This window comes from Macrobrachium nipponense, chromosome 28 (assembly GCF_015104395.2).
Source record: "Macrobrachium nipponense isolate FS-2020 chromosome 28, ASM1510439v2, whole genome shotgun sequence".
Classification (NCBI taxonomy): Eukaryota; Metazoa; Arthropoda; class Malacostraca; order Decapoda; family Palaemonidae; genus Macrobrachium; species Macrobrachium nipponense.
Genome location: NC_087217.1, coordinates 59907843 through 59919139, shown reverse-complemented (window position 1 = coordinate 59919139; position 11297 = coordinate 59907843).

Below are 11297 nucleotides of genomic sequence, written 5' to 3'. Positions count from 1 at the left end.
CATCCAGGTAAGAGTGAGCATTATCTCATCGAGGCCAGAGTGGGTGAGGATTACCTCTTCGAGGCGCTCCTTTCTTTCTTTTGATATGGTGATACTGATTTTGATCGTGCACTGGTCACTCAAGTCTTTAACTCTCTCTAGGTGCCCAAAAATCACTGCCCAGGTTTTTAAGATGCACGCTGGTATTAAGGAAACGACTAAGTGCCTAGAATGACATCGCTGCATTATGAAGAGAGAGAGAGAGAGAGAGAGAGAGAGAGAGAGAGAGAGAGAGAGAGAGAGATAGTACTAGACTCGGACTAATCCTAACAGCAAAATCTCTGTAAAACAAGAACCTGCAGCAAACTGGTCTGAATGCCATAGAGACAGACAGAGATGCAGTAATATCAACAAATAATACAGGCAAAACCCGAGGAATGCATAATGATGTGATACGTGCGTGCAAATAACATCTATGAACATCTGAGAGAGAGAGGGATAGAGAAGACAAATTACAATTCAAGCGTGAATCCCGCCATTTTCGCTTCGCAATTTGTCCCCAGCAAGGGTGACCGAATCTCGTACAATTCTTAGCATTTGCTGAACCAATGTTCCTTAAAATCATTTCTAATTCTAGGGCATATTTTAATTTTTCTACACCAAACCGTTAGTACTACCTTAGTCATGAACCGGTGGAGACTATAACTACCACCATTTCCCGTTTTTGATACATTTGGGAAGTGCTTCCAAATACAAAACAGCTAATCAGTCTATTTAACTCCTGTAGACACTGTAAGTCTTTTAAATCATACGGAGCTGTCATGGCTTTCCCGCTAATCTTGACAGAATCACTCTGGTCTGTTATTACCTCTCGCGTTGTAAATATTTCAAGGAATTTGTTACATGTCGGCTCATCCTATGGTTAAATTCTTAACCTCACTTCAAAAGACTGTGGTTATCAGCTTTGCTCTTTTGGCTAATCGGATGTTATTCATCAAGCGATAACTAACGTTTTTATGAAGTGATACAAAAGAACATTCTTACAACATTTAAAAAGTGACATGTTACATTTTTCATTTATATAAATATATAATATATATATTCTCATCATTTAATCATTCAACAGTTACAAGAAAACTGTATTAATTCTACTGTTCCAACGCAGAGAGAGAGAGAGAGAGAGAGAGAGAGAGAGAGAGAGAGAGAGAGAGAGAGAGAGTTAAGTATAGCCTGTCTTAGCTTTACCAGACCACTGAGCTGATGAACAGCTTTCCCAGGGCTGGCCCGAAGGCTTAGATATTTTTACGTGGCTAGGAACCAATTGGTCACCTAGCAACGGGACCTACAGCTTATTGTGGGATCCGAACACATTAATCGAGAAATGAATTTCTAGCACCAGAAATAAATTCTTCTGATTCTGCGTTGGCCGAGCCGAGAATCGAACTTCGGACTACCGGATTGGTAGCCGAACGCGAAAACCACTCGTAGAGAGAGAGAGAGAGAGAGAGAGAGAGAGAGAGAGAGAGAGAGAGAGACCTCTTATCTTTTCCCTCTCGAAAATGGCTTTTTTTAGCCAGCTGACACACATCCGTATCGCATGTTATTGTGTATCACTTCTACGGCTAAAATTGGGGATTTTTAAAGACGTGAAAACCAGTTCTTATTATATTGTATATATATATATATATATCTTATATATATATATATATATATATATATATATCTATATATATATCTATATATATATACACATATATGATATATATATATATAGATATCTATATATATATATATATATATAGATATATATATATATATATATATATATATATGTATGTATCTTTATCTATCTATATATATATATATATATATATATATATATATATATATATATATATATATATATATTATATATATATATATATATATTATATATATATATATATATATATATATATATATATATATATATATATTCTTATCATTTAATTACTCAACAGTTACAAGAAAACTGTACTAATTCTACCGTTCCAACGCAGAGAGAGAGAGAGAGACCTTTTATCGTTTCCCTCTCGAAAATGGCTTTTTTTTAGCCAGCTGACACACATCCGTATCGCATGTTATTGTGTATAACGTCTACGCCTAAAAATGGCGATTTTAAAGACGTGAAAACCAGTTCTTATCTCCTCATCACGACGACCAGACTTACTCGACGCCAGGTATCAGCAAAAAGTAAGGAATTAATTGAGTTTTTTTTTTTTTTCTGTTCAACAGTTGATTGTATGGTACTACAGGCGGGAATGACGACTCGACTCGCTCGAGTCTCTTTGCGTCTATGCAGCCAAACGAACCAATAAAAGCAAGCCGATCAATAAAAAGTATCCAATAATTCCGCTGTCATTATTCCACAAACGTTTTTAAAGATAAGGAAAAATTTATCTCACGCTCTGATATTGGTTTTTAGTAGTAAGTTTAATAGAAACGATAAAAAACTGAGAGTACGTCGATTAGTTAAGAGGTCATTGGGGCTATAAAAAATACATACGTAGTATACGCTATGTCTGGAAAATGTGATAACATATCTATATTATTCCATTTTATATTAGACACTTCCTATTAATTTGGCTTCACCATTCCGCCATTAAAGTGTCTGTTATATGTAGTACATTATGCATTATCCATCGTGAATTGGCGATTATTTTAACTTTTAAATCTTTGGAGGTTAATATTCTATTGTGAATAGATAGATAGATAGATAGATAGATATTTGTATTGACCACAATACAAAATAATATGAATTTTACAAAAGAGTATTTGGTCCAAATTACAAAATTAAGTACAGTAGATTTTGTACAATCTCTTATACAAACTAAATGAATTTCTATTACACATATATTGTACTAAAACAAAACCAATTTAACCATACGCCTTCAACAAGTTCCTGTAATTATATTTTACACATTATAATAACGTGTTACATTCAATACAAGGAGAGAAGCTTATGTACAATTTTACATACTACATCATAATCGGTTCTGGTTACTAGCAAGTCTAAAGTTGTGGTAACCAAAGACAATACACGAAAGATGGGAAGCTCAAGCCACAGCCGCATCGGCCGCATACAATTTAGTTCCTGGCATGAAATGAAGATGGCGGTAGCATTTCACCTGCCTACATCGTCGTTTTGTTTACTTTTTCACAAAGCGGGCATTCAATTTCAATCATGAGTGGGCGTAGCCATCATCACCCGTGTGTGGTTTGCAATAGGACGAAAATGATTTTCCCCATCTGATTTTTCATGCTTTTCCTCAGAATAAAGAAAGGTAATAAAATCATTACATCTGTTACAAAGTACATGATGACTTTTAGAGAAAATGAAGAAATAAAATAGACCAAAGCAAAATTGAATGTCGGTGCAGTGTTATTCCGAAATAAATATTGGAAAATATTTATAATACGGTGGACGCCTCTAAGCGGAAAGAAAATATATTACATGTGATTTTCGACTAGAAAAAAATATTTGCCATTTGAAACCCCAACAACCAATCTAACCTTCCTGGTAATGTACATCAGTAGCCTAATCATGTCAACAGTAAACCTAACCATATCAGCGGTACCATAACCATGCCAACAGTTACCTAACCATGTCAACAGTAATTTGCAATGGAAATGAAGCTAACTTGCAAAACATATCAAAATCAACTAGAAAAACTATATTTTCTTGTCATTCTTGTCAATTGTATTTCAAATAAATACCCTAAAGTTATATTTGCATATCTTGAAAATCTCTAGAAATATGAAATAAACATACCAATTCCTATCACTGTCATACAATTCGTGAATATTGGGTCCCCATGCCTTTTCCAGATAGGCTTCTCACAGCAACTTTGATATACTGTATATATACTGTAGTTATGTTATATTCTCAGCAGCTTACCATTGGGTTGTAGTTATAAATGTTTACCTTAATTTTTCATTAATAAGCAACTATTTAGCGAACCAAAGTTGTTCCATCAGGAAGGATGTATCTTGTGGGAGCATTCATATGGGAGAGCATAAGTAGGTTAGTTAAGTTAGAGTGACTTACTTTAATTTCAAGTTCACTAACCTTTTAATCTATGATTGAATTTTCCTATATGTATGGATAAAAGCATTCAAAATAAAAGAAAATTACATGCAAACCAGCATATCTGCTCCCACAAGATCCATTCTTACCGTTTCATCTAAGTTTCTGCATTATATGCTCATAATTGTTCAATTTTTTTTAATGAAATCTTGTAATTGGTACCAACACCCCACATAGTATTCCAAAGTAAATTTACCATTTGGCAGCAAATGTACGCAGTAATACAGTAGTAATAAATTGGCAAAACAAGTTGTGAAAACCTATGATATTTGCTTGTACTGTACATGATGCAAAAAGAAACATGGTTCAAGTCAATTAGAATTAATTGTTTCAAATTTTTTTTAGGAATGTGCATGCTTCTTGCAGAAATGGCATTTTACTAGAAAATACCAGGCAGAAGTGTTGTTTACATTACCTTCATAAAAGGGTGCCATTGAATATGCATTTTTGAGAACTCCCACAATTGGGCTATAAGATTTTAATAAATTGTTATAAATAGGTTTGTTTCCTATTTGATTTGTGATTTCAATTTTATTTGCTTTTTATGGAAATTAAGTTAAACCTAGATTTTTGCTTATACAGTATTCTGTAAAATATCAGCATTGCATTTGTTATAAAAGGGTACCTTACTTTTACTACTTTGTTGTTGTACTTTTTTTAGTTTTATTAACAAATATTGCTTAACTTTTGCCTAATCAGCATGCAAGTTAAGTCTGCTTTTTCATTTTGATTTCATATTATTGGTTTTGATCATCCCATGCTTTGTTTGCTATTTAAAATTCTGATATATGCATGTTTTGTTTGCATGACTTGTATGTACTATTGCATGCAAATGAAGCATGTGCCATTTCTTTTACTTTGTTTATGTTCTTTGCAAGAACATTTGTGTACAGTTGCTTAGGTATGTACAGTATACAATCATAAGCACAAGCCCAAAAAAGGAAAATAATTACTGTATACTATATTGGTGAAATAATAAGATATATTGAATAAGTTTGTTTCATTCTAACTGCCCTCTCAATTTTAGATAAAGATACTTAGCAATTAATGTTACATTAACTGAAGGATTTTATTTAATGATTCAGAAATGCCTAATATATAAGTCATAAGCTATGATAGAGCCCTATAATCATGTTAACAAGCAATATTAATCGATTTAGTATTCAATAATTTATAAAGAGAAGTTTATTGGAGCATAAGAATAAATTTTAACATTTAAAAAAGCCGCGCTACGCCACAGCCGAGTTTTAGTTGAGGGCATAATCAATAGATGGCGCGCATACCTGACGGGTGGATGACGTTTTTTTAATGGTATAAATAGTCAGTTTCCCATCTTTCGTTTATTGTCTTTGGTGGTAACGTTATACGTCTGCCTGATCTGTAACGAAGGTGGACAATTTTCAATGACATGAGTCTCTGTCTGGACCTCACCGCATGAACACAACCTCTCATCCATCGGCAGACGGCCCCTACCTCTTCTGTTCCACCGACCTGTCTCAACTGCCAATGAATGAGCACTCAACCGCATTCTTGTCCATGATACACGTTCTATTTCATTAAGTCTTAATTGGTTTGTATAAATGTCATGAACGACTAAATCTGGGTTAACAGTTTTATAGAACACAATCCTATTGGAATTGGAGTTTCTGACCTTTAATTGCAGTTCACATTTTCCTTCCTCAATATCATCAGTATTATCAGAGATAAGGTTTCGTACATTGAAAAAAAAAAAATGAAAGGTGGTCGGTAGCCAGGGGAATTGGGATGAATAATAGGTCATTCGAAGGTCGCATCACATTCAGCAATAACGATTGATGATGTCTATTAATGTAACTTTTTCGATAAACAATATAGAAAATGGTATGTATAATGCAGGAATAATGAGATAATTCGAGAAATGTACCGAGATAATGAGAAATTCACTGTCTTTGATCTATATTTTTATCATCATCTCCAAGAAGTTGATACCAAACTTCCGCCATGTTTAGTACTAACCCCTAGGGAATGAACGTAAAACATACACAAAAGACGGTAAATTTCTCATTATCTCTGTATATTTCTCGAATTGTCCCATCTGTCCTGCATTATATAAACCTTTATCTATATTGCTTGGTCAAAAAATTATATTAATAACCGATGTATTCGTGGTGGAGACTTTTTACACTGGGCTACCAAGCTTCATACAACTACACTTTTAGGCTTTACTGCCCGAACTAACCTAGGCTGGCATAACGTAGTATAGCCTAGCCTAGCTCCCTAGGCTAATTGTACACTCAACTCGGAATCTTCATACGGCGTCCGAACTTAGCCCAATGAAAGGCTTTACTTCAAATGACTGATTATACGCATATTATGAAAATACACACACCTGCGTCAATCCCGTCATATCTGGAAATGCTGCCGCCGGCTCCTCGAATGGCAAACATAGATGATTGGACTTCCACAGAAATGAAGTTGGTCTTATTTTCGCAAGTAAATTAGGCTTCAGCCTCGAATGTCAACTGTACAGTCATCGTTTAGCTCTTAACACACAAACCTACACCGAATCGAAACCAACGTTTGAACGAATGTAAACACTAAACAAGACTGAGTCTGAGTGTAAGGAGGCAGTTTTTGCTGTGCGAAACGGACCGTTTTCAGATCGCAAGCTGACAAAAGCGTTTCTTGCTGCACGAACCTTCGCTCGTATGATAGCCCCTTCAAATAAGTGCAAATATGATGGGGGTTTCTCCCAGTTCCACCTTTTGATTCTTTAACTCCGTTTCCTTTACTTGGTAGATCTAAGATTATTCTGGGTAGTAACTCCGCGTTGGGTATTTCTATGAAAATTACAGTTTTCTATAGTATTTGGGTTGCTTATTAAGAATTTACCTTTATTTTTGGGGGTCGACTGTAATTAACGCCCTGGGTCTACTACTAAACACGGCGAAATACATTTGACGCCCCAATCATTGGCTGTCGTATTCGCGGGATCGTTCCTTGCTGTCTGGGCGGAGTTATTGCCTAGAATTACCCTTTATTTTCTAAATATCTTTATCTTGCTGCCTAACCATTCCAACTCTCCCTTATCATTATCTTAATTGTCTGAGTAGCCGAAAAGTTCTCGACCTCTTGATTTGACAGCCTAAATCCTATGAAATTACACCAGCGAAGGTATAACGAGGTACATGCGGTGATCACGAATCACTGACGATAGACTATACTCTGTTTTTTTTTCCATCTGTCCATCCGCCTGTGGTTTTTTGTATGGTAACACTGCGTCCCGGGCTTTAGATAGTCACATTCAGCTTACATTCAATGATTATAATATCCTATTTCGAATATCAACGGTGTAATTCGCATACAGTAAATTATTAAAACACTTTTCAGTTGCAAATGTACACCCAGATATCCTTTTATTTACCTAAAACTTACAAATAGCATAACTATCTAAAGCCCGGGACGCAGTGTTACCATACAAAAACACCACAGGCCGATGGACAGATGAAAAAAAACAGAGTATAGTGACGAACGGCACTTTAACAGTTGACAGTGGTTAGCTGCTGATGCGTCTAAGTCCAAATGGCTCAGTTGTCAGTTCGCTGTCCGTCCGCCACCCTCGGACAGATAACACGTACCAATGAAGAACATTTAGTTGAGTTTTATTAAATTAGAAAATGTTTATACCTAAATTGATGATATATTGGATTTACTTGTGTTTTTTTTATAATTGATAAGGATGTCTGAATAATGTTTATTTATAATTTTTCCACACTAAATGTCTTGTAGATTTTATTGAACCCTACGTGAAAGGAGCTTTGCCTGGCAAGTAAAGTCCAAAGGCTATCGTAACAGGTTAAGCTTATGTACGTTTATTCGAGGCTATAAACTTTATATGAAAGTCAGTTTTTCAGTGAGGAGAAATATTCATTATGACAAAATAATGTAAAGCAAGAATGGGCCTATATGCTCTATGGTTAGTCATTGCTTACATCCCACGTAAGTTCGTTTTGAAATGGAATTAGATTAATCAACACACTAATGAAACAAAAGAAGAGTGTAGTAAACTATGGATCTTCATTCATTGTAACGCTTCATAAAGTCAATCTTAAAATGGAAGCAAATCAGTATTAACCCCTTTTAATAAAAATAGAAAAAAATTAGGCCTATATGTGTCAACTTTGAAACGAAAACAAACGATTATGAACTTAATTCGTTTTTATCAACCACTCTTTCACTGGACGTCTTACTTAACGTTTATGAGTTTTTTTTTTTTAATGATATCAACAGTCAATAATACAGCCAGAGCATCGTGTGTTGACACCGTGGAGGCTACGGAGGACTGATGGCAAAGATGTATAGTTAACGGCGAAGATTTACCTGAACAGTCCGACTGTGCAGTTAGTTATAACTGTGCAAGCATAACTGAGCGTTAGTGTCGGGTTTTACGTATAGGTCATTTTTTTTTTTTTTTTTTTAGAATTCTCCCAGTTTATAGATCATATATATAATATTATTGTATAAATGTGTGTGTATATACGTATGTATAAATGCGTGTATGTATATGTATATATATGTATGTATATATAAATTGCTTACATATATACTTACAAAGGATTAAGCACTATTCTTTCATCAGCAGTGATACCTCAAACCGTCATTCATTCATTCATTCATTCGTTCATCCCTTCCTTTCTTCCTTCCTTCCATTCTACATTCATTCCTTCGTTCATCCCTTCCTTTGTTCATTCATTCATTCGTTCGTTCATTCCTTCCGTCCTTCTTTCCTTCATTCATTTATTCGTTCATTCCTTTATTTCTGTCCCACTTTCCTTCATTCATTCATTGATTCGTTCGTTCATTCCTTTCTTCCGTTCTTCCTTCCTTCATTCATTCATTCATTCATTTGTTCGTTCATTCCTTCCGTCTGTCCCATTTTCCTCTCATACAATTTTTTTCTTTCTTTAAAAGGGGAGACTGTTTGTAATAATAATTCCATGTCGGTCTGCTCGTCCGTTCTCGGGTAATTAAACTACACCAGGATAGAGGTTCAAATCAGTAAATAAACGATCGTGAGAGAATTTATGGTTTTTTTTTTTTAACCTACTTTCATTTCTCTTTCATTCAGCTGCTCCCCCAACAGAAGAGAATAGCAGTCTTTAACTTTTACTTCTATCTGGTATTCACGCCCCATCTTCTCACAGCTCCCACTAGATTAGATTAGATTATAAAATTCTGGCACATAGCCAAGCGCCGGAGCCGAGGGGCCATTCAGCGCATATACATCTTTAAGAATAAAAAAAGTCACTGTCGTACAAACAAACATACATACAACTGATCTAACATACAAATCATTCATACATAAAAACCAAACAAGAAACCTAAAACAATTAAGAGAAACTTACAATTTATAAAAAAGACCAATATTTTTTTAAATGTCATAATTTGCTCAGCCTAAGCACCTTCACCTAAAATATCGGCAAGAGACTTATTTGCCAGCAAACAAGCTCTACGTTTGTTTTCAAAATGAGGGCACTCCACCAAAATATGCACCACAGTCAAATCCACATGACAAGTGGAACAGCGAGGAACCTGCCTATCAGCTCCACTCATCATTAGATACCCGTGTATATTTAGTATGGCCAATACGTTATCTAGTTAAAACTATCTCAGACCTATCCATCCGGTTATGAGGCCAAGGATGAACAGAAGGCCTAATCGACTTTAATTTAAGATTATTATTTAAAGTAGACCAGCGGGCCTGCCACTGTTCTCTACAAATAAAATCGAATGGTACTTTTAAAATCGGATACAGGGACGCCCATGTTGGAAATGTGCTTAAGCCTGGTTGCAGCCTTAGCAGCAGCGTCGGCTCGCTCATTCCCAACAATTCCAACATGGGACGGAGCCCAACAAAACCTAACAGAAAATCCTCTTCTATTAATTAAAAGATAAAACCAATCTTGTCCTTCTTGCACTAAAGGGTGGCAAGAGACTAGGCTTTTTAGAGAAGATAAAACACTCAAAGAGTCGGTAAAAATGGTAAAAACCTTGTTAGTACAAGAACTATAAAAAATATATTTAAGAGCAGTCAAAACTGTCAGCAGTTCAGCTGTAAAAACGGAAGAATTAGAAGGAAGCTTCTTTTTAATGATATTACCACTAGTCACTACAAAGCAACCAACACCATCAGAACCCTTCGAGCCATCAGTAGATATATGATGAGAATCACCATGTTCAGAAGCATGGTCCAAGAAACTTGCCCTCAACTGATCCCCAGAACTGTTGCTCCTGCTGTCCCTAATTGGGCAGATTTCTAGGCATGGTCTATTCCAAGGAGGAAACTTTGAGGGCGAAATTTCAGCTACTGCAGGGGGAAGTAATCCCATCTCCCTGGCAGAGCTTGCTAGTCGAACCTCAAGCGTCTTTGGCAGTCTAGGTCTATTTGGGGCTCTGTCAGTTGGTTCTCTAACATACTTATAGTTAGGGTTTAGCTTTGACGTAAGTATTCTTGATATGACTCTCAAGCCTAATTCCTACCTACGGATAGATAGTGGGGGAAAACCTGACTCAACATATAGGCTTTCTACTGGAGAAGTTCTATAGGCTCCCGTACAAATACGTAAAGCCAAATTATGGACAACATCTAATTTCTGCAGTGTTGTCTTGCATGCACAACCATAATATTGACAACCATAATCAATTTTGCTTAGGCATAAAACCTGGTACATCCTCAAAAGGGTAATTCGATCTGCCCCCCAATTAAAATTAGATACAACTTTAAGAATATTAAGACGAAGCTTCACGTTACATACAACTTCATTAACATGTTGAGTAAAAGTTAATTTCTTATCAAATGTAACACCTAGATACTTAATGCTATCTTCATAAGGTAAAATTGAATCATTTAAAAACAGCGTAGGGACCTCTTCCACTCATCTTAATCGGCAAAATCGTATAGCTTTTTTTTTTTTTTTTTTTTTTTTTTTTTTTTTTTTTTTTTTTTTCTGGTTTTTTCTGGTGAAAATTTGAATCCTTTAGCACTGGCCCATAATGTTGAAGCATTAATAGCAGTCTGGATCTTTTGACAAGCTTCGACAGCTGCAGACTTGCTACAGATTATTGCATAATCATCAGCAAAGGCCAGACCATGCACCCCGACAGGAACTTGTTCTAGTAGGCCGTTGACAGCTACATTAAAGAGTGTAGGACT